The sequence below is a fragment of the Solanum dulcamara genome, chromosome 5, assembly GCF_947179165.1.
Source record: "Solanum dulcamara chromosome 5, daSolDulc1.2, whole genome shotgun sequence".
Lineage (NCBI taxonomy): Eukaryota > Viridiplantae > Streptophyta > Magnoliopsida > Solanales > Solanaceae > Solanum > Solanum dulcamara.
This window is the reverse complement of record NC_077241.1, coordinates 65,116,591-65,141,461: the sequence shown is the minus strand read 5'-3', so window position 1 is coordinate 65,141,461 and position 24,871 is coordinate 65,116,591. Positions and strand designations below refer to the sequence as shown.

Below are 24,871 nucleotides of genomic sequence, written 5' to 3'. Positions count from 1 at the left end.
CCAATACCCTAATATTCATGTAAATTTCTTATTTATGATTATTATTTAGAACAGCGCACATATCATTGGGATTCATTGTGTTATCTTGAATTATTACATCAACATGTTTATGTTGGAGAATAGTTGCGGAATTATTGCTTTAATAACTGTTTTGTTCCATTAATCATTCAACTCATCCTAACCCCACAAAAAAGTATAGCTGCAAAAGGAAAAATAGAGAAAAAAATTATAATTGTCTGGGGGGGCAATATTATATTGTCATAAATTACTAAGAAAATAATTTTGCAATTTTCTTTCTTTTTTCCTCTTCTATATAAACCGAGAATTAACTTCAGAATTACTCTTTTTTCTTAATGGGGTTTGCAACTATCTTTAAACCTCAAATAATGATTATTACTTTTTAGAAGAATTTGAAAAGAATTAAAAATATATATATTTATAAATTATTCTTTAATTAATATTTTTAAATATCTTTCTTAGAGACACATTCCACATTATAATTATATAGGGTTAGAGGAAGTGTTATAATGAATAAATAAAATGGACGAAAGTAACTTTTAGAAATGAATAATTTTTTCAGGGGAGGTGTCCAAGTTATAAATATGATTGAGATTGAAGGAGTAACTTTAAACTTATTTTCTTGAATTAACGTGATACTTGACCACAAAAGGATGTGGTGCGGTGAATGAAATTGTTTTTTTCTTAATTAGCAGTTTCGAATTTGAGCATTAATACGAAATTTTTTTAGTAGGGAGCACTACTCTTCGAATGGAATTCTATGCGATATAAATTCAAATATAATCGAGATTCAATATAAATACCAAACATCGATGAAATATAAATAATAATAATTAAAAAAAAAATATTGTGAACATTTGTAGTTGCCAACAACTAAACAAGCCAAATGTCAAGTCTCTCTGCCCCCCCCCCCCCCCACCCTACATGCCACAACCCTAAGGAAAATATTGACTAGATGGATCTCCAGAGATTTGGTTCAATAAATGCAATACATGAGATAGAATTTTTTTTAAAAAAAAATCTCATTAAATTAATGATTTATCATTAACAAAATTCTACTATTATTCTTGACACTAAACTTACAAATAAAGTGAAAGTACCCCTAATCAAAACTACCCCAAGAAAGCAATATTATTGAGATGTTATTTATATATTTTAAATGTATGTGGAAATGGATAAATAGACCCTTATATATATATATATATATATATATATATATATATATATATATATATAAGCATGAATATAAATTGATCAAAATATCCACTAAAAGTTGATTTACTTATTTGTTGTTTTAAGTTTAAAAAAAATTCACCTAAGAAATTACTAATGGGTATAAATATAATTTTATACTAGGACTAAACAAAACATATTTCTATTAGGATTAAGGTTATTGTAGGTTACATATTATCCTATTAATACTAGGAGTTTAACATTAAATCTATTTCAAGTAAACTATGAGTAGGGATTTCTACACATTTAATAATATTGGTCGACCAAAATATCCATTAAATATTGATCGACTTTTATATCCTTAAGGAGTAAATATTTAATAGTTATAACTTTAATTAATTTTAAAGTCCTACATATTTGCATAATAATTAAATAACAAGTGTTGAGTACTAGAACACGTGTTGGATCAGAAAATTGGTCGGGAGTCAGGGTCAAGTCTTGGTTAGGAAGTAGATTCCTGATTTAGGTGTCGGGTGTCGAGGTCGGATGTCGGGTTTGAGTTTCGAATCGAGTCTAGAGTCGAATATCGAGATCGAATCTCAAGTCAGAAGTCGGGTCTTATGGAGTAACGTGCAAATCACGTTCATAGACACTAGTGTGTGTGTGTATATATGTGTGTGTGTACATATATATATATATATATGTGTGTGTGTGTGTATATATATATATTGGCCGATGAAAAGATACTATTACATACTCCCTCTATCCCATATATAAATACATATATGAAAATTTTACAATATATATACTTTTTATTCTCTTGGAATTAGTTTTAAAAATAGAGAAAATTTCGCAAATAACCACTATAATAAATTTAATTACACTACTTAGCTATAGTTTGTATATTTACCGATTGTAGCTATAATTTAAACTGCCTCGTTTGTATAATTTGCAGGTTTGTATAATTCACGGGTTTGAATAATTCGCGGGTATGTTTGTATAATTTAAATATTTTTGTATAAACTCGAAATAATGAATTTATACCAACACAAACATTTAAACTTTAAACAATTATACAAATTATATTATACAAAATTACATTATACAAATTATATCATACAAATTTCGAATTATACAAATGTGCAAATTATACAAACTCGAACCATAATTAACACTTAATGTTGTGGTGAATTGTAAATTAGCTAATCTATAGTTATGTTAATAATTAACTAGTATATGTTTGTTTATTTGTGTAATTTTCCACTAAAAATATACTTTACTAGTATTGGGCTTAAGTTTTTTTAAAAAAATAATTAAGAAAATTATGCAAAGTGGCAATTCGGTTCTTTGATTTATCATATTATTGATCGAATATTTAAAATTATCGAAATTGGTTCAATACCCTCATCTTATTCCTTTCAGTTTCACCATTAATAGCTTCTTCTTTTCTTCTTCTTCTTCCTTCTTCCTTCTTCCTCCTCCTCATTCTTCTTCTTCCTTTTCTCTTTGTTGTTTTTAGTCTTCCTTCCTTCTTCTTCCATGATCAATCAATCATTAAATTTTCAAAGTTTGCTTGATTTAAAGATTTGACGTATATCATACATGAATCATTTTGAGAGATTATATATCAAAAAGACTCAAAACATCGAGAGGATTTCATATCTAAAATTTAGGATTGTTTAGAGGTGATTTTGAGTTGACCGAGATTGAATAGTCAGTGTATAATACTTCTTGTATAGTTAAACTATATTTAGCTTTTTGAGTGTATCATAATGTATATCAGCATATAAGTCATATATAGTTAAGCTATATTGTATAGTTAGTGCATACTTTCTATGACTTTTGGTTAGCTATATTGTATAGTCATTATATATTTCATGTAAAATTAAACTATATTCAGATTTTTAAGTGTATCATAATGTATAGTCAATGTATAGATAAGCTATATTGTATAGTTAGTGTATATTTTCTATGACTTATGACTATTTTTTTATATAAATAAAACATGACTATATTAATTGTAAGCTAATTACTTTATTGTATGTATTTGAAACGATTCCACAATAATTCAAAGAACAAAATATATTGTCCATCGCTCATAGAGGGACATTGGGCAATCGGTACTTACTAGGGAAACTTACAAAAAAATTTACTAGTTTAAGATTTAATTACTTAGATACACTCTAGTTTGTAATATTACGAATTTTACCAGATTTTGGTGCGTCCACATACATGTATTTCAGGGTACACGGGGTAAAAATAGATGTAATTTATTCTAGATACACTATATCTAAGTAGATTCGCATGTATCTGCTATACATAGAGAAACTCGCTTGTCTCCCTCGCCTCCCTCCTATCTCGCACAGCCATTCTCATATGTATCTGGGATACATGACTATCTCACTCGCCTCTCTCCCTATTTTAGTATATTTGGTAGCAAAAATACATGTATCTAAGTGTATCTTACTCAATGTATGATAGTAAACTTGTAATTAATGGTAAAAGACACAATTATTTAAAAATATAGATAGAATTAATATATATTGTATGAGTGCATGTCTAATAAGATAGTTTTCCTTACTATTCAAGTCTTTTCTACTGGCCTAGTTCAAGAGCAATAAAACCAAATGTTTTAAACTTTCTTGAGTTTAGGTACTTAATTAGTTTTGGAAAATATATTTTTATTAGTTTCTTTCACCTGGCCTTGATTACAATACTTATATTATATATGATCAGTGACAACTAATTTGAGAGTCGATTCATTCAACAAAAATTGGAAAATGCCACCATTTGCATTTGCTAGATCTTTTCAAATTAAATGAATAGTATATTATATTTTTTTCATTTCATACACTAATTTAACTGTCTTGTGCGCTAATATGTAGTTATATCTATCAAAGAATATATTACAATAAGCTTTTAACAAATCAATCAATCTTTTTTTTTTAAAAAAAAACAACGATAAATACGGATTAAAAACCAACTCAATAGAAAAACGACTTAATTGATTTGATTTGTTTTGTATATTTAGAAAATCGACTTACTTAATTTAATTATCTTTTAAGCAGAAATCGAACCAAATCAAATTATGAACACCCTTAGTTGCTAGTGCTACGACGACGCCCTGTAATTTTCAAGTAAATGATTAAAGTATGTGTAGAGTAGTAGTTTCATAAAAATATTCAGATACCTTCTTTTTTGTTGCTTCCCAATAGTTAAAGTCGGTATCAGCATTTACTCAGTAAGAAACACAAATGATACTTCAATAACAACAAGCGGGGATAGCTCAGTTGGGAGAGCGTCAGACTGAAGATCTGAAGGTCACGTGTTCGATCCACGTTCACCGCATAATAACATTTTTGGGGTTTTATCAACTTTACACCTCTTTTTTCTTTTTTCTTTTTATATTCTCTTAATAAAATCATCTATGATTTTAATTACTCCCTATAAGCTTAGCAATTTGATAATTTTCAACCCACCAATGATCTACTTTCAAAAAACAAAAAAACAGATCTACTTTCAAAGAGTAATAAAGCTCATGATTTTTATGTTAATAGAAATAATTAGGGCCAGGTATAATTTAGAAGAAATTTGAATAAAACACGCCAAGAGGGTCCTTATATATTCGGTCGTAAAATTTCAAATTAATAGGCCAAATCGAGAATAGCTGGTTGATCTTACTATTCATTGTTTTTAATTTATACTACTCAATACTTATCATCGAGTTGGTCTCCAATCTGGTTTGGATTGCACAAATTAGTGTGTCGTTAATATAATATACTGTAATCCATAGTTTAGGAAGTCAAACAGAATTTGTTAATTTGAAACTATTGACTAATTGAACCATAATTCCCGTAATCAGCAAATGTTTTCAAATGAAACACAACAATCTAATATTTTTTCAAATAAATTGAGCCAATATTATTTTATTTCCCTCAAAACACGTTCCAGCCGACTATTATTAGGTCTATTGAAGCAACAACATGCCTTGTTTTCTATCAAAGCATGTTAACCTTTATATTTTAATGTATTTTCTTATTCAATGTTCAAAATTATGTCGAAATGCACTTCATCATATATATTAGTCAGATCAACTTTTCTAATTTCCAGCACATTGAGTTATTGAATAACATTCTTGGTAGGTGGAATAAGGTGGGACATTTCAAGATTAATTATGAGATAAAATTTATATATTTATCAATTAAATGCAGTATAAATTTTATCTTAAGATTAATTTTGGGGTATCCGATCTTATCCCATCCAATTCGAGATTATTTTATCACATCTACCAAGTGGGATAAGTAAGTCTAGAAATTATAATCACAAGACTATAATCTCGGGATAACTTAGTCCGTCTACCAAATGACCCCTTAAGATGTATACACCAAGCACATAGTATAAGAAGTACTCCGCTCAATTTTAGTTGTTCAATGGACTTAGCATATTCCTTATTAAAGAATAAAAAATGAAGTGTATATTTTACTATAAAACGCATATTAATTATTATATAGTATTCTTTAAAAGACTTGAAAAATTGATTTAGAACAAATAGCTATTGTAAGGGTAAATAAAAAAAAAGAAACTATCCTTTTTTTTTGATATGCTAAAATAAACAAATAAAAATTTACTTCTAATATAATGGAAGGATAATTAATATACATACGATTCACTAATGATAACCCGAGTACGTAAAAAGTGAAAGCTCAACATATTGTTGCCTTTGGTACATATACACTAATTAAGTGAAATGGTGATTTGCTAACAAAATTTCAACTTTTTTTTGTTCGAGTGAAATTCATGTTTAAATACAATTTCTTCTTTCAAATGCCCCTTTTCAACTCTTGTTTTTTTCCCCTTCTAGACCCTGCAGTAACAAAGAGTTCTTATCTTCATATAACAAATTTATGAAATGTTGCTCAAAATTTGAAGTGCTTGCAACATTTTCTTAAAGGACTATTTATATATAGGATTTTGCTAACCAGTTAGTATTGTATCCATTTTTTGTTTTCCTTAATTGCCCATTCACACACATTTCTATCTTTTTCATAGTTGGGACCTCTTTTTTTTTTGGGTCTTCCCAGTCTATTCTTTACTAGTTAACGGGGTCAATATTATGCACAACTAGCATGAAAATTGATAGGCAGCAGATGTGCCCACTGCCCACTGTAATTGCTATAGGTATTAGGCTCGACGTATCAATCACTTCAATTTATAGCTACCACTTAATCATAATTAACTTGAATTGATTTGATGTAGTATTTATCATCAAAGAATATAGGTTGAGATTCCTCTGCTACTTAAACCTAATTGAAGCACTTTTTGAGTTTTAATTTCTTTGTTTACTTTTCTTTAAGATTATAAGATTAAAAAATATTTTGATACATGTTATAAATCTTTATTTTAATACTACAAAATTTAAAAAACTTTTTTTAATTTTCATTAAAATCACACAAAAAAATTAAAAAGTAGAAAATACTTCTCAATGCAATTTTTTGATTTAGGCCACATGTGCACTACTCACGTTGAAGTTGTCGTTTACTTTATCTCTTTGCAATAATTATAGTAGTAGTAGTAATAATTTATTTTTTTAGCATATGTAATAAAAATTAATTTAGTAACTTTCGTAGGGAAAAGATAATTAAATTGAACAATCATTTGAGAAATAAACAGGATGAAGGATGAATGATTGATTACTGTCGAAAATCTATGTCAAGAGAAGGGGCATTGGAATCAGCAATTGCAGCAAGAGCAACATTTTTTTTAAAATTTAATTTGAGACTTTTATTAATAGCTCCACAATGAAGTGAGATAAATAGACCATCATACACCTTCTTGGGACATGTCTTTATCCAAAACACCCCAACTACAAACTATTAAAAAGACAAAACAAAATATAATGTAAAGCCCAACCCATAATCCGGTCGGATGGGGTTATATAATTAGTGGGATAGGGTTTCCTAAACAAGGATCCCTATTTCTCTCTTGCTATCTCTTCCTTGTCTTAAATCTGCCGCTCCTTTCATTTTCATGTTTCCTCCTTGGCCAAATCCAAGTCTCTGTTTGATGCTTCTTTGGGTTATCAACAAGCTTGGCTTGATGACCAGTATTCCTCTCTATTTCAGCTACAAAGAGTAAGTAGTTGTTGATGTTTGTTTCCCCGATTCGACATCTTCCTCTGCTAACTCTTTCTTCTTTTATATGTGTTCTCAGGTTGGATGACAGTGCTCATCGTTTTTGCTGAAGGATCTTCGACTAAAGGACTGCAGTTTCTCCTTCAGGTAGTACCCCCCCTCTTTGCATCTGTTTATTACCCACCAAATTTGCTTTTCCTTTTCTTATTACTTCTCCTATTCTGGTCATCCTCAGGTGGTCTTGGGTCTGAGTGCATAGGTAGCTTAGATCGGCCCCATGAAAGTGAGATGAAGCTCTTTTCAGGTTTACTCGCTCCACAATGAATCAAAATCCTCCATTTTGTCGAGTCCATTTTTGTTGGTTGTATTAGAATAGGCTAGATAGCATCTCACCTTTTGTTGCTTTAAAACTTTGTGTAAATATTGTGAATATTGCTGATGTGAAAAACTCATGCTATAGCCTTCCCTGCCCCTTATTCTTTCAATGGTGATAGTCCTAAATATGGGCATTTTAATTTGTCACTGTTTATAATCCTCTTTCCCTCTATATCCATGCTTTTAAAGTCTGTATACGTGCAATTACCTCTGTCTATTACCCTGTTAGCTATATGATCTGCTAGTTGATTACCTTCTCTGAGTATATGCCAAAATATGTATATTCTATCTTTCAAGCATGCTTTGATTTCATCCATCATATCTTCAATTATCCATGGACATGCCCATTTGCCTTGTAGAACATTACACAGTAGTAATGAGTCGATCTGTATGATAATTTGATTGTGTCTCACCTATTTGGAATGCTTGCATGCTTCAAGAATAGCTCTTGCCTATGCTACTATATTTGTAGTATTCCTAAAGAAATGTGGATCGGGTCGTACGTTCCTCGATATTATTTTAAATTATGGATCGGGCCGAACATTCCTCGGTATATTTCACTATGTGATAATGGCACCGAGTCCCATAAAGGGACCGAGTGCGGTATGTTATGTACACTACTCTTTCACCGAGTCCATCACTAAAGGGCCAGATACTTACGTAGGCATGCATATAAAATATAGGGATACACTTGTGACCCCGAGCCCCATAGTGGACCGAATGTACTATGATGACATATACGATAAGATTATGCCGTATACGATTATATAATGCCGTATGCAATGACCTGATGAAATAATATACATGATGAAATGGGATGAGGCTATGGTCATATGGTAATATGATGAAATAATTATGATCTCGAGTTCCTTAGCGAGTCGGGTACAGTGTATGAGGATGTATATGACTATGTGTCCTAAGGTGCAGGTACATTAATTTGTTAATTATTACACTTGTCCCTTGCATCCTTATTTCAGTTATGGTCTTAGTTATGATGTGTTATGTTTTACATACTCAATATATATGTCGTACTGACCTCCATTTCTTCGAAGGAGGGAGCTACATTTAATGCCCGCAGGTACAGGTACTTACTTTGGAGATCCACCAGCTTAGGACTCCCACTCAGCTATGTCGGAAGTGCTCCTTTATTCCGGAGCCTGGATTTTGGTGCTAATCATTTAATGTATATAGTTGTTTATTCAGGGATACGACGGAGGCCCTGTCCCACCTTATATTTCTATTTCTTTTTACTCTTAGAGGTCTGTAGATATGTATGTGGGTTGTATATGTATGTATGAACAGTTGTGTCTATATGTTACGATAGCCTCATCGGCTTATATATTGTCTTGCATGTTGGCACACTATTACTGAAATAGGAGACATATTTACTTATAGTTAGAAAGGGTACACGCGAGTGTCTAATTTGAGCACCCGTCAGGTCCTATAGGGTTGGGTCATGACAGAAGTGGTATCAGAGCGGTCCCTCCTCGGAATGTATATAGACCGTGTATTGTAGAGTCTTGTTTATCAGTGTGTTGCGTGCCACATCTATAAATAGGAGGCTACAGGACATTTAGGATGTTACCTTTCTTTCATATCTAAGATCGTGCGATAGAGCCTAGCCATAGGACATGAATTCCCTTTTTATAACCTTTGATTTCAGCTGAGGAACGACATCGATAGAGGAACGCAATTGATGATATTGAGAGCTACACAGTATAGGGGTAAGCAAAGATATGAAGGAGATATGTTGAGTAAGGTGTTGAGCTTGAAATGTAAAGTTGAAAATTTAAAGAAAAGTAGATAAGGAAGTGTAACAAATGCAATTTGAGGTGGACACATGAGGTAAGTCCATTATTTTCATACGGTTATTGATATTGAAAGCCCCGTGTGGCTGTGATAGGCTATGATATGCATATATATATATATGTTGTCCCTATGAGGTATTGTTGGTATTTCTTGAGTGAAGGTTTGGGATAGTAAGGAATATAGAGGAAACTCTACCAATTTTTTTTTGAAATAGAAAGAGAATGAGATATAAGGTGATAGTATATCTTGAGAGATTGTATCCACGGTAATGATAAGATCCGACTAAACTAGGAGTACAGTTGACTTTGGGAAATAAGTAAATTGCGGTATGGGTGGTAATTAGAAGGTCAATACTGATATGGTGAGAAGAATGGTGATGGATATGAATGTCTTAAGACTGTCTGTGAGGTATTAAGGATGAGAATGACGAGGAAGGATAAGGGGTTAAGTACGTTTGCTCCACCAGGTGGAATTAGTCCAGAGTAAGGATCGTAAATAAAGGTTAAGAAATATTACCCTTCGGGATTGACCATGAGCAGAATATAGTGTGAATATAAAGAGAATCATCATGGAAGTACGTATGGCCTAGTAATGAAGTAACTAAAGAATGTGATTGTGAGTAAGATTGGGAGTCAGCATCGAGTACACGATAAGGATGAAAGCTCATGAAGAAGAAAGGGGTATTGTGTATATGTACCTCCACCGTAGAAAATAGTAAGACCTCTTAAGGATGAGGGAGGTAGCTTTGCAAGACCATTGATGTGTCGCGAGTCCATTAAGAGGAACAAGTGGTATTCACTGGGATGAAGATAGTGTTATAGCAAATCTAGAAACACGTGTCATCAGAGTATAAGTGCACCGAATGGAGAATCGGACATAATTATAAGCACTAGTGACGTACTAATTGGGATGAATGAAAGGTGTCTTTGGCTAAACTACTACATTAGTTATATGACTCGAGTACCAGTACTTAGATAAGATTGGGTATGAGTTATCGAGAATTTAAGCACCCCATGGTTGTATGAAGGTTTTTTTCAGGGGCAACCTAAAGAATAGATGAGTTAACAAAAAGTGTATACATGGTGCAGTATATCAAGTGTGTTCGAATAGAATCACATGCGTATGAATAGTTGAAAATAAACAGAGGATGACATGGGTATGCCCTAAAGGGGGGAAGTGGATGAGAGAAATACATGCGAGAGATGAAATTAACTGACACTATCACATGTTGACAAGAATACTTAAATTTTAAGTGAGATCCCATACTTGCATGAGTTTGCAGGAGCTCAAGGCCAACAATAAACAGATAGGAGCTACGGTATCTGAGACTATGCGAAGAATCATTGGTAGAACCCTAAGGGATGAGTGCCTACCACAAGGGGTGAATACGATAAGAGAGTAGTATTGAGCAAACTAAAGACTATGCAAAGGGTAGTAGGGCCGTGTTTGGGTAAAGATTAAGATATGGCAACAACGTCATTGGCCTTTGATATGGTGACATACAAGTAGCAAGGAGAAAGAACAAAAAATCTCTTACAGTAGGAAATGAGGAGACTAAGGAGTACGTAAAGGAAGAAAAGAAAGGAGTAGGACAAAATAGTGTTAGCGCAAGCAAGTTCTAGTGTGAAGTCGATATGTAAAGCAAGAAGGGCCGGGAAATGAAAAGATTATGTCTATCTTATACAGGTTGTATCAAAATGGTTATGCAACCTATGGATAAGTATATGTTGAGTATAGGGTCAAGTGAGAAGTACATGAGAAAAGGAGATAGGATGTTTTGGATACGTTACAGAGAGATGTCAAGATGGGTTAGACCCAACTACCGAGATGGGGTGAGTACTAAGGGAAAAATAAGACCTAGCCGTGGTTGAACCAATGATCTATCCCGACATCGAGTATAAGACAGGTGCGGAGAGGGAAAGGCGAAACATGAAGACTAGCAAGAAGACACTAAGGTAAATCTTGAGCTAGGTTGAGTGCCTTCACACATTATTGCAAAGATTGCAAGGGAACGTGACACGAGAACTTCCCGAGGGGTCACCCATCCTAGTACTCTTCTCTCCCAAGCACATTTAACTTTAAAATTCTAGTGGGATCTGGTGCGTTAGTGATGCTATGATCGCACGAGATGGAAGAATCTGAACTAGCGGCGAAGCAACGACACGAGATTATATACCTAGAGTGTTATAAGTTACGTTAAGGAAATTAAAAAAAGCTTAAGCAAAACAAGAAGGATTAGCTGATTACTAATAGATGGCACACTTGTATGCCACAGTTCTTCAACATAATACCAGTTAATGATAGGCAAACCACGGAACGGCTATACAGGTCACTGTGTGAGGGGACTTCAACACAACTTGGTAGACGACTCTGATGGGCAAAAAGCAAAACCCAAAAAGGTTAGGGTACCAGTTAATGTCATCTAAATAAGGCAAAAAATAATATACGAGGTCGAAGATTCCACAATACAACCTTGGCTACAAGACTCACTTTGTACTCCCTGTATAAATAATTCTATATGGAATGTTATCCGCAGGTTAAAAATATCAGTCCATGTTCTTTCAATCAAAGACTACCTGCTCAGCTGAGATGGTGTGAAATTATAGGTCAAGAGGGTGGTAGGACCTTATAGAGTTCCCATAGCTATTGTCCTAGATAAAGGATTCCAAGTTACAGTTAACTACCGAAGACCAGTCCACGAAGAGATTGGGATTGTCCTAGATAAAGGATTCCAAGTTACAGTTAACTACCGAAGACCAGTCCACGAAGAGATTGGGAAGACAGATAGGTCTTCGTACACCATTTTACCCTCGGACTAATGGACATACTAAGCTTACTAGCTAAACGTTAGACGATATATTGCAGGCCTATACGGTTAAATCCAAAGGTAGCTCGGAAAATTGCCTACAACCCTTCAAAAGTACTTACGATATGAACTATCATTCTAGTATCCAGATAGCACCGTTACGAGACTTGGTATGGCGGATAGTGTAAGTCACCAATTGATTGGTCTGATGGTAGTAAAACATGAATAATACGCCTAGACGTGGTTCAATAAGTGGTATAGAAGGTGAAGCTTATTCAGGAGAGATTATTAGCAGCTTAGAGTCGACAAAAATCATACGCGGATAATAGACGTCGATCTTTAGAGTTTCAAGTTATAATTACGCACTCTCAAAAGTGTCACCCACAGAGAAAGTGATGAGAGCTAGAAAGAAAGAGGACCTTACTCCGAGATGCATTGACCCTTATCAGACCCTCCACCGAATAGGCAAGGTTGCTTGTGAGTTAGACTTACCGGCGGATCTAGAAGCAGTACATCCAGTCTTCCATGTATCGATTCTTCGCAAGTGTGTTGGTGATCCATCCCGAATATATTCCTCAGAGGATATCTAGGTCACAGAGGAGTTATCCTATGAGAAATAACCGGTTTCCATCCTGGATCGATGGAGTAAGGAGTGGTGAATTAAGGACGTAACTTCCATAAAGGTGTTATGGCGAAAGAAGAGTCACAAAGAAATGACCTGGGAAGCTGAAAGGGAAATGAAGCACAAGTATCCGTACCTATTCTTTACGTCTATAGGTAATCCCAATCTTTAGAACTCTGATATTGATTGCTCGGTGAAAGTATGTGTTATTACGATGGAACAGAGAAACTCTCTATATAGTTGGTATAAGATCTTGAGGAGGGTTTATGGTTCACATTTGAGGATGAATGTTCTAAAGGGGAAAGGATGTTACACCTCGTACTTTTGTACCTTGGAAGGTTCTTAAGCTTCTTAAGTTTCTTAAAGCTTCTCAAGCTTCTTAGAAGTTACCATAGGAGCCGGATAGTCCATAATAGGAAAGATTGGAAATAGCGTTATAAGAATCCGGAAGAAGTTGGAGACCAAATAATGAGTCATAGGACTCGACTTACTTACATAAGCTACCAACTTGGAAATCTTACATACTTAAGCTACTTGAGTACATACCAAGCTTACGTATCAAGTATTACATAGGTTCGTAAAGTAAGACGAGATTATAAATCCACGTGGAGGAAAAGAGAGTGACACATGGAGGCATAAGAGAGTGCCACATGGCAGCAAGGAAGAGTGCCACATGGCAGCATCTGGAGAAAGGGGTGGACCCCACCTACCACGTGGAAGCCTATGGTAGGAGGAAGTGATGTGTTGGCCTAATGAGGGCTTGACATGTGTCACCACTTAGGGGTTGACATGTGTTACCCCCCTAAAGTAGCATATATATATATATATATGCTATGACTCATTCTTATCTACAAGAAAGTCATTTATCTTTCTAGTTCAAGAGACTTCTAGAGAAAGAAACAACAGAAGAAAAATCTAGAACTAGAGAGAGAGTGGGTTCAGCCAAGGAGAAAGAAAGGTAAGTCTCCGATTCCATTCTGTGAATTAATTATATATGGTATAAAACGATGTTATGAAGATGTTAATAATATAAATTTATGGTTTTGAGCAGTACCAAAATGTTAGCAAGCAGCCACAAAGTTTTGGAAAAGGTAAGTTTTTTCCTTTCAAATTGAAGTTTATGATGATATTATGAGGTATATTAAATGTCTTAAATAAGTTTGGAAGTAGAAAAATTGCATAAGGATTCTTGACGTTAGAAACAAACTAAATTGAAGTCGTCGTACTTAAATCGAAGTCGAGTAGTGTGTTGCGATTGTGGTACTGCGGTTGCAGCTGGTTGTATGGCATGTTGCAGGGCTGTAAATTATTATAAAAGGGGTGTGGGTACTTCTGGTTTCAGCCATACGACCCTCCATTTAGTATAGTTAAAGATTTTACGAAATAAAGATTAAAAACTCTATTTTGGCATTGTAGTTTTGAGCTAGTTGTTGGGAGTTGTATTGTGTAATGTTGAGGTGGTTTAATTATATATATGATGCTGGTTGTTGTTTTTGGTATGGTTTTTGACATTGTGATCGAGTTGAAATCTCGAGGATGTTGAAGTTATAGGGGAGATGCTTCCCAATTTTCGGTAACTTCGGAAATAGTAACAAACTAATCGAGGGTATTGGATAAAGAAATGATTCCTATGGGTAATTTGTTGTAGAGTTGGAAATTGGAAAGAAAAAGGTTATTAACCACAGTATTACTCTAATGCTAATAGGTCAAAGAGGTAACGAGGCGAGCTGGATTACAGTTAATCCACAAAAGGTATGTGAAGCTTACCCTTTCTTTTCTTTTGGCATGTCTTAGCCTTAAGTTATTTGTATATAAAACTTGAGAGTCATTCCATTCATAGAGCTCTGAGTATGAGTCAAGACCTTTATTCACTTCTGGATGTTAGTACCCTTGTAATAAGTGGAGTTATCGCCTTTCAAGTCTTCTGTAGGATGATAAGTAGTACATATAAGGCTTTCCTATTTCTCTGTTTGAAAGGAGATTAAGTTAAGGGAAATGATGTATGATATGAGTTTATAGGTAATTCCATTTATAGGTTTCGGATGTAATTTGTGACTCGTAGTTACTTCTGAATACTAAAGGTCCTAAAGTAGATAGATTACTACTCCCGAGTCATCTATATGTTGAATATCTAGTGGAGATATAAGCTCATATTCTGAAAGGCTCTGAGAGGATAAATGTCTCTGATTGCATAAGCTCTATCTCTGATTGCATAAGATATGTGTCTGATTGTATAAGTTGTTTCTTTGATTGCATAAATTATATGGCATTATCTTGGTGTACGCCTGTGGTTCATGAGGCCCTAATTGATGAAATTCCTAATAACATCTAAAGGGTACCTCGGAGAATTACTTCCCTGGTCTTCAAGTGATGGTTCACTTGACTGTTTCATTGAGTCTTAGGAGATGACTTAGTTGCAAATGGTTTCTCACTACTCTACTCGTGCATACGGTAATCCTTTTTTGACCGAATTCTCTGATGGGCCGGGTACGTTATCATGCGTAACTTTATTACTCCTTAACCGAGTTCCAGTCTGGGTATGTATATATATATGAAGTATTCGATGATGAAATATTGTATACGATGAAGTTGAAGCATATGATGATTTCGTATATGATAAAGTTATTCACTGAGTCCCGAGCCGGATACATATACATATGATGATATGATGAAAATATGGATCAAATCGTACGTTCCTCAATATTGTTTCAAATTATAGATCGGGCCGAACGTTCCTCGATATATTTTACTATGTGATAATGGCATCGAGTCCCATAAAGGGGTCGGGTATGGTACGTTATGTACAATACTCTTTCACCGAGTCCCTCACTAAAGGGCCAAATACTTACGTAGGCATGCATATGAAAATATAAGGATACACTTGTGACCCCGAGCCCTATAGTGGACCGTATGTACTATGATACCATATACAATGATATGATGCCGTATGTGATGACCTGATGAAATAATATACATGATGAAAAGGGATGAGGATATGGTGATATGGTAATATGATGAAATAGTTATGATATCGAGTTCCTTAGCGAGCCGGGCACAGTATATGAGGATGTATATGACTACGTGTCCTAACGTACAGGTACATTAATTTATTAATTATTACACTTGTCCTCTGCATCCTTGTTTTAGTTATGGTCTCAGTTATGATGTGTTATAGTTTACATACTTAGTACATATATCGTACTGACCTCCCTTTCTTCGGGGGAGAGGGAGGACTGCGTTTTATGCCCGCAGGTACAGATACTTATTTTGGAGATCCGCCAGCTTAGGACTCCCACTCAGTTATGTCAGAAGTGCTCCTCTATTCCAGAGCCTAGCTTTTGGTGCTGATCATATAATATATATAATTGTTTATTCAAGAGTACGGCGGGGGCCTTGTCCCACTTTATGTTTCTGTTTCTTTTTACTCTTAGAGATCTGTAGACATGTATGTGGGTTGTATATGTATGTGTGAATAGTTGTGCCTATATATTATAATAGACTCATCGGCTTATATATTGTCTTACCTATTGGCACGTTATTACTGAAATAGGAGACAAATTTACTTATAGTTAGCAAGAGTACACGCGATTGTCCAGTTCGGGCACCCATCGCGGCCTACGGGGTCGGGTCGTGATATAATTACTCTTATGTCTTTACATAACTCGTGGAAATCAAGTTTTCTTGAATCTTTTCACAAATAAAATAGCAGTCCACCTCGATATGCTTAGTTATTTCATGATACACTCGATTTGAGGTGATATGAAGGGCAACTTGATTATCACACCAAAATTTTATTGGTTTGTGATACTTCAACTCAACTTCACTTAAGAAGTGATTTATCCATATAATCTCATATGTGGATTGTGTCGTAGCCCTATACTCAGATTTTGCACTAGATCGAAATACAACATTTTATTTCTCATTTTTCTATGATAGCAAATTTCTACCCTCAAAGATACAATAGCCAGTAGTAGACCTTCTATCAATTTTGGATCCAACCCAATCAGCGTCTACAGAACACTCAATGTGACTATGTCCATTGTTAGTATATAGTATGCCAAGTCCAAGGGAACCTTTCAAGTAACATAATATTTTTTCCAAAGCTACCCAATGTTTAACTATAGGCGTGGACATGAACTGACTAACAACACTTACTGCAAAAGCAATAACCAGACGAGTTACAGTAAGATAGTTTATTTTCCCAACTAATCTCTTGTATTTCTTTAAATCATTGAAGGGGTCACCATCATCTTTTGTTAGCTGCATATTGGGAACCATTAGAGTACTGCAAGGCTTGGCTGCCAACTTTCTAGTGTCCTCAAGAAGGTCTAGGGTATACTTCCTTTGAGATAGAAATATTCCCTTCTTTCTACTACTTACTTCTATTCCCAAGAAGTATTTCAACTGTCTCAAATCTTTCGTTTGAAACATAGAATGCAAGAATGAATTAAGAGAAGATATTCATGCATACTCACTCTCGGTAATGACAAAGTCATCAACATATACAACAAGAAGAATAATGCAAACTCTTGATTATCTGTAGAAGACCAAATGATCACATTTGCACTTTGTAAGTCTAATTTTGAATTACCTCACTAAATTTCCCAAATCAAGTACGTGGACTTTGTTTCAAACCATACCAGGATTTCTTCAGGTGACAAACTTTCCCATTCTCCCCTTGAGCAACAAAATTGGGTGGTTGCTCCATATACACTTCTTTTTGGAGATTACCATGAAGAAATGTATTCTTGATATCCAACTGATATAATGGCCAATTTTGAGAAGCAGCCAAAGAGATAAACAAGAGAACAGAAGTATGCTTGGACACCAGAGAAAAAACATCAGAATAATCCAACCCAGAAGTCTGAGCATATCCTTTAGCCACCAACCTGCCTAGCCACAAAACCATCATGATTCGCTTTGACCATAAAAATTCATTTACATCCCACTATTTTTCCCTTTCTAATAAGTCCACTAAATCCCAAGTGTGATTTTCATCTAACGCATGTATCTCTTAGAGTATTGCATCATACCACCAAGGTAACTCAAAGCTTCCCGGACTATTTTGGGTACAAAGATAGAATCTAGAGAATCAATCAAAGAGTAAGATGAGGGAGACACGTGGTCATATGAGATAAAATTAGCAATAGAATAAATTGATTGACACTGGCGCTTACCTTTGCGAAGAGCAATGGGAATGTCAAGATTTTCTATTGGCAAGGGATTGACTAGAGGAGGATATAATGATGAAAGAGTTGGTGCAGGACATGTATCATTGATTGATTGTCTCCTAGAATAAATTTGAACTATCGATGGCTTTGTTTGAGAAGGAGGAACATTAGAAGACACATTTTCAATTGACTGCTTAACACTCCTAGGAACTTTCGTATGATGTTCTAATCTCGGTAGAGTGGTCATATAGATGAGCCATTCTTCTTCTTTTGTCCCTAAGTGGAAGAAATGTTAGGAGAGAAGAAAAATGATATGTTCTTAGAGAATACCACATCTATCGATACCATATATCTTTTAAAGGTTAAAGAGTAGCATCGATAACCCTTTTATAAGTGAGAATATCCCAAAAATACACACTTCAAGGACTTCAAATCTAGTTTAGTAACATGAGGTCACACATCAAGAACATAACAAGTACTCCCAAACACCCTTGACTCTACTGAAAATAATAGTTTATTAGGAAAGAGAACACTATAGGGAATATCACCATTAAGCATTGTGGATGACACGTGATTAATTAAAAAACTATATGTAGATACCACATTCACCCCAAATTGCTTAGGTACCTTCATTTGAAATAGCAAAGCACGAGCAGTCTCAAGAAAATATCTATTTTTTCTCTCAGCCACGCCATTTTAAGAAGGTGTATCCACAAACGAAGAATGATGAAGAATACCATATTGATTCATGCAGTTCTAAAATGATGCTGACATGAATTCTTTTGCATTGTCACTCCTCAATACATGTACAGAAGCATTAAAATGTGTCTTAATCTCAGCACAAAAATTAAAGAAATGAGAGAATACTTCAGAATGATTTTTCATAAAGTAAATGCATCTCATTTGAAAAATATCAGCCACAAACGTAACAAAATATCTAAAACCAACTATAGGCATAACAGGAGATGACCCCAAAACATCTAAATGAACTGATTCAAAAGCAAAGTCAGCCCACTTATTATTTCTAGGACTTAATGAGCTTCTATGGTGTTTTGCAAAATGACAAGACTCACAGTCTATTGAAAGTTCATTATGAAACTGAGGACATAATTTCTTCAAAATTGCAATAGAAGGATGTCCCAAACCCCAGCGATAATATGCTTTACATGACGAGATGATACCGGAGAAATTAACTGATAGAGGCACCCATTCATTAAGAATGTAGAGACCGTCTGTTGATATATGCCATTTATCAATAATATGCTTATAAGATCTTGTAAAAGAAAATAATCGAGAAATAATGAGACAAAACATTGTAATTCTTTGGTAAGTTTACTTACATAAATTAGATTAAAGGCAAGACTAGGTATGCCTAGCACAGAGGATGGTACTTTATGTGACCGAAATTTAGAGATTATTTTGGAATTACCTTTCATGTGATCTATGGCACCTGAAAAATGATCCAGTTGCTTGAGGAGGAAATGAGACATTTGTTACCTGACTTAGTAAGGGCACGAGCTGAAGCAATTTCATTCACTAATTTCTGATACTTTTTAAGTCTGGCATACTAATCAGCAGAGATTGTAACAATTGGGGGTGAACTAGAAGTGGCAGCAACAGTGTCAGTCTGAGTCTGTTGGTTGTGGGTATGTAATTTATTACAGTTTCTCTTTATGTGCTCGGTTTCCTTACAATAGCTATAAGTATTGTCATTGTTCCATCTCTCAGCATCATTGTCTCATCCTTTGTTATTATTCTATCTCCCATTATTATTGTTGTAGTTCCACTTTCCTGCAATATTGTTATGGTTCCATTTCCCTGCATCATTGTTATGATTCCATAACCCTGCATCAATGTTATTGTTCCATTTCCCTACATCATTGTTGTTGTTCCTATCTCTTTATATTATTTCTTCCTCCTCTTCCTTTTGCAACAAGCACAATAGTCTGTTGATTGGATAAAGTACACTCTTTGTGCAACACCCGACTGGAAACATCTTTGAGAGAAGTGATCTAAAAAATGGAGAGAATCTATGATTTTGCAGTCTCAAACTCAGAGGGGAGTCTAGTTGAAAAACTCATTATCGCCAGTTGTTCCCTCTGAGCTTGTTGCACCTTGATATCAGTACTGAATGGTAGAAGTACATTCAGTTCCTCATAGGTTTTCTTGAACTCCATGAAGTATGAAGTGAGTGACTTAGCTTCTCTCTAAAAAAGATAGAAAGCCTTACAAACTTCATAAATCCAAGATAAATTACCTTTGGAAGAATATAAATACTCCAAATAATCGATTATTTCTTTCACAAACTCACAATGATTAACCAAAACAACTACTTCATTATCAATAGAGTTTGTGATTTGCAAGAGTAGTCTAGCATCATCTCTAATCCAAACCTTTGTAGCATCATCACTTGGAGGATCTTAAATAAGATGGTCATCTTTTTCAACAATATGAAAGTGTTTTTAGTTATTTTTTTGCTTTTTATTAATACCATAAGGGAAAAATGACATTTCAAAGTAGAATTTCTCTATAAGCTCCCAAAAATCAATAAAAGGAGGTATAAACCTCAGCACAGTAGTTTCTTAAGGAACATCTAAAGTAAAAATTCTATTTAAGTCTCTATCTAAAGAGAAGAAGTTCTTTTTTATAATCATTCTGAGGGAAGGCACACCCATTCTATTCAAAACCAGTTCTCCTCTTGCTTCAATTGGCAATTGATGATGTTGAGTGATCCATGTTTTGTTAGCGCACTGTAGTCCCCAATTGGCAAGGCAATCAACCACCTTGTTTCCTTTCCTAAAGCAATATTAAAGGCTCCAATTGTCCAGTCGTTGCAAGAGGTTCCTGATGTTGATAATTTTATCCCATAGGATCTATGGAGTATCTTGGAGGTTGAGGATACAATCCACTAGGAGTTTAGAATCATCTTTGACCTCCAGGTTCCTAATTCCATTATTGACACACTAGTGAATACCTATTTCTAGAGCTAGTGTCTCAGCCATGTTGTTGGTAGTGATTCCAAAAGCCTCCGCGAATGCAATTTTTATCTTGCCTTGATTGTCTCTAATTATGCCCCCTTCTACACTTGGTACTGGATTTACTTTGGAGCAACCATCTATATTGAGCTTATAGAATTCTAGTTTTGTTTTTGACCATAGAACAGGTATATGACTGATCTTGTCCCTAGCCATTTTGATGATACTGTAAAATTTCTCCCAATCCATAAGTGGATTGATGCTTTGGAACTGTTTGTGGGCAGTCATAACTATCTGGCCATTAATATGATAGGTGATGCTCTTGATATTCATCTTTATGCCTTCATATCTATGCTTACATCTTGCTTTCTACACTTGCCAAATTATAATACTAGGGAGTATTTGAAGGCTGAGCTTTTGGACCAGATTCTTCTCCATCGAAATCCACCAGTTTATCAATAACGTTTTCAAACAATTATGATTCTAGCTAATCTCAAATAGATTGTTATAGTATCTCTAAATTTGCTGGGCTATCTGACCTTTGTAGAATAAGTGTTTAACTGTTTCTTCTCCATAAATCCTGCATTAAGAAGAACATCTAGAAAGTAGGTGAACCTTAAATCTAGTGAGATTTAGATCCACAACCACCTTCTTACGCAGCACTTTCCATAAAAAGAAACAAGTTTTGAAGGGGTTCTTATTATGTCAAATCATCTTATTAGTAAGATTGACATTGCCTTTTTTCCTAATAAGATCCCAAGCAGATTTACGACAAAATTTTCCATTAGAGCTAGTCTTCCAGAATATCTAGAGTAAAAGATTTAATAGTAATTCCTTGGTTCAGATTAACTATGTGAGTAGGAAGATATTTATTGAGCTTATATGTCTTCCACACACCATGGTGAATAAAATCAGAGACAAAAATTTTAATAGAGGTAGATGCTTCAACAAATTGAGAAAGCCTACCAATACATATCCAGTTATCTCACCAGAAGCTTGAATTTCCTTTATTCAATCTTCATTGGATTAGGTAATCAACTTCTCCTTTGATCTCCATCATTCTTCTTCAACAATGAGAGTATTTGTAACTCACTTTCCTAGCCATTGGATGAATTCTCTTTGAATATTTAGCTTTCATAAATCTGTCCAAATGGTATCCTTGGTTTTGAATTGCCACTAGATCTTGGCTCTCGAGCTTTCAGAGATGTCCATGGTAGATCTAATGCCAATGCCTCCTTCCTGTTCTGTATAGTATAACTTGTCCCAAGCAACCCAATGGTATTTCTACTTTTCTTCTTTGCTTTCCCATAAGAAATTGGCAAAAATCTTTTCTATTTAGTATATGATTGTTTTTGTGGGCTGACACTTTGATAAAAGATAAATAGACATAGTATTCAAAACATGCTTAATAAGAGTAATCTTACCCCCTATTGAGAGTCTTCTGCATTGCCAAGAACCAATCCTTTTAATGATCTTTGTGGCCATGTCTGCAAAATATTCATTTTTCTTTTTTCCAGTGAATAGTGGACATCCCAGGTAGGTGGTTCGAAATTCTTTATTTTTGACTTGAAGGATTCTGGAAATAATGTTTATTAGTTTAATAGAGATATATTTATCCATTCTGAAGCATCTCTTTCCTTTATTCATCTGTTGTCCAGAGGATTCTTCATACTTCCTTAGGCAATCTACAATAAGCTCCAATGTTTGGATTTTACCTGAACAAAAAATAATTAAATCATCAGAGTAAGCTAAGTAGTTTATCCTCGGTCCAATGGTATCCACGCTAAATCCATTGAAAGGACTTTTATATAAGTTATTCAACATTAGAGAAAGCGTTTCGGCAGCAATAATGAAAAGAGAAGGTGAAATAGGATCGCCCTGTTTAACTCCTCTTTTGGATTGGAAAAAACCATGTCCCTTGCCATTAATAGTGATGGTATACCAATTATTAAATAGGATATTCCACACATTATGGATCCATCTACCATCAAAACCCATTCTTTTCATAATAATGCAAATAAATTGCCAGGACATCCTATCGTAAGCTTTGTTCATGTCAATCTTGAATATAACACTGTCCCCTATATTCTTGTTCTTGATCTCATGAATAATTTCTTGAGCCAAAAGAACATTCTCTCCTAATCTCTATCTTTAATGAATCCACTTTGATTGAGTGAGATGATCTTAGGAAGAATATTGGTAAGCCTGTGATTTATTATTTTCAAGACAATTTTTTTGAGTTACATTGCTAAGGCTGATGGGTTTGAATTCAGAGAAAGACTGAGGAGACTCCACTTTAGGAATGAGAATCAAGAAGGTGCTTGTGAAGTACTTGGGCATTTATTGTCCATTCATCACTGTTTTGATAAGCTGAATAATATCTTCACCAATTATGCCCCAAGCGTTTTGGAAAAATAGTCCAATGAAACCATCAGTTCCAGGAAAGTTATTAGGGTTAATACTAAAAATAGCTTCTTTGATTTCCTCTGTAGTAGGATCTTTGATCAGGATCTGATTGTCTTGCTCACTAATGCATTTAGGGATGAGGTCAAGCAAGCTATCATATACTCTATTGTTTCCATGAGAGAACAAGTCATGGTAAAACTCTGTAGCAGCAATGCCAATGTTATTATCCCCCTCAATCCAATTTTCATCTACTTTAACTCTGTGGATTCGAAGAAAGTTCCTTTCTCCTCTAACGATGGAGTGAATGTATCTAGTGTTTTCATCACCCTTTAGGTTCCATTTAAGATTAGATTTTTGTCTCCAAAAGGTATCTACATGCTTGTAATGATTGATCAATTCAGCTTTTATTCTATTCATGTTCATTTTGACAATGGGATCTATAGAATTTACGTATTTTTCTTCGCTTTGTTCTACCTCCTTCTCCAGATGTTGAGACTTCTCAAAGATATTTTCAATCTTAGTTTTAGACTAATGACTTAAACGTTTACTAGTCATCTTCATTTTCTGATGAACCTGCCAAAAAATGTTGTCATCTGATTGAGAAAACCAATTTTCCCTAACTACATCAAGAAAGTCATCAAAATTAGTCCAAAAATTTAAGAATTTAAAAAATTTGGTGTGATGGTCAATGATATTGCCAAAATTAATTAGCAAAGGACAATGATCAGATCCTACTCTATGCAAATGGTGCACATTATTATGGGAAAAACAATCACTCCACATAATGTTGCATACCATTCTGTCTAATCTTTTCCAAATGATGTCCTTACCACTTCTTTCATTACTCTAAGTGAAATTACTACTTGTATATTCAATGTCTGAAAGTGCACAATCATTTAGACATTCCATGGAGGTCATACTCTTACTTAGCGTGTGTGGTATTCCCCTAAGCTTTTCTTCCATATTTAAAATATAGTTGAAATCACCTGTAACAGCCCAAGAATGGTTGATGATAGAGGCCAGAGCTCTCATGTACATACAAAGATCTTCTCTACCAGAGAATTTCGATTTAGCATAAACAATGAAAATAAAAAGAGTTTGGTCCTCACTTTAAATCTTACAAGTTGTGACTTGGTCCTCACTAGCATAGATTATACATTTGAGTTCTTATTTCCAAATTATCCAAATTTTGTTACTATAATTTGTAAAATAGTTTTACATGCCAAGACAATTCGCATACATCTCAATTTTATTCTTTTTTTATGAAGGGTTCTTGGATAGCTACTAAAGAGGCTTTATAATTATCAATCAAAAAATTGAGCCTCACAGTGGAGGAATGGGACTTCATGCCCCTGATATTCCAATTGAAAATACTAATCATGGAA

General features: G+C 34.4%; 1 long non-coding RNA gene, 1 other non-coding gene and 1 pseudogene across 2 annotated transcripts; 2 read left to right on the top strand and 1 right to left on the bottom strand.

Moving 5' to 3' along the window:
- Nucleotides 1-4,466: 4,466 nt before the first annotated feature.
- TRNAF-GAA (transfer RNA phenylalanine (anticodon GAA)) lies at nt 4,467-4,539 on the top strand. The gene has a single exon. It is a non-coding gene; the product is annotated as a tRNA-Phe (tRNA).
- A 2,556-nt stretch (nt 4,540-7,095) lies between these two features.
- LOC129889364 (uncharacterized) lies at nt 7,096-10,404 on the top strand. Its single transcript, XR_008766890.1, has 3 exons — nt 7,096-7,322; nt 7,402-7,469; nt 7,558-10,404. It is a non-coding gene; the product is annotated as an uncharacterized LOC129889364 (long non-coding RNA).
- Nucleotides 10,405-11,514: 1,110 nt separating this feature from the next.
- On the bottom strand, nt 11,515-11,633 carry LOC129890987 (5S ribosomal RNA; annotated as a pseudogene).
- Nucleotides 11,634-24,871: the final 13,238 nt, after the last annotated feature.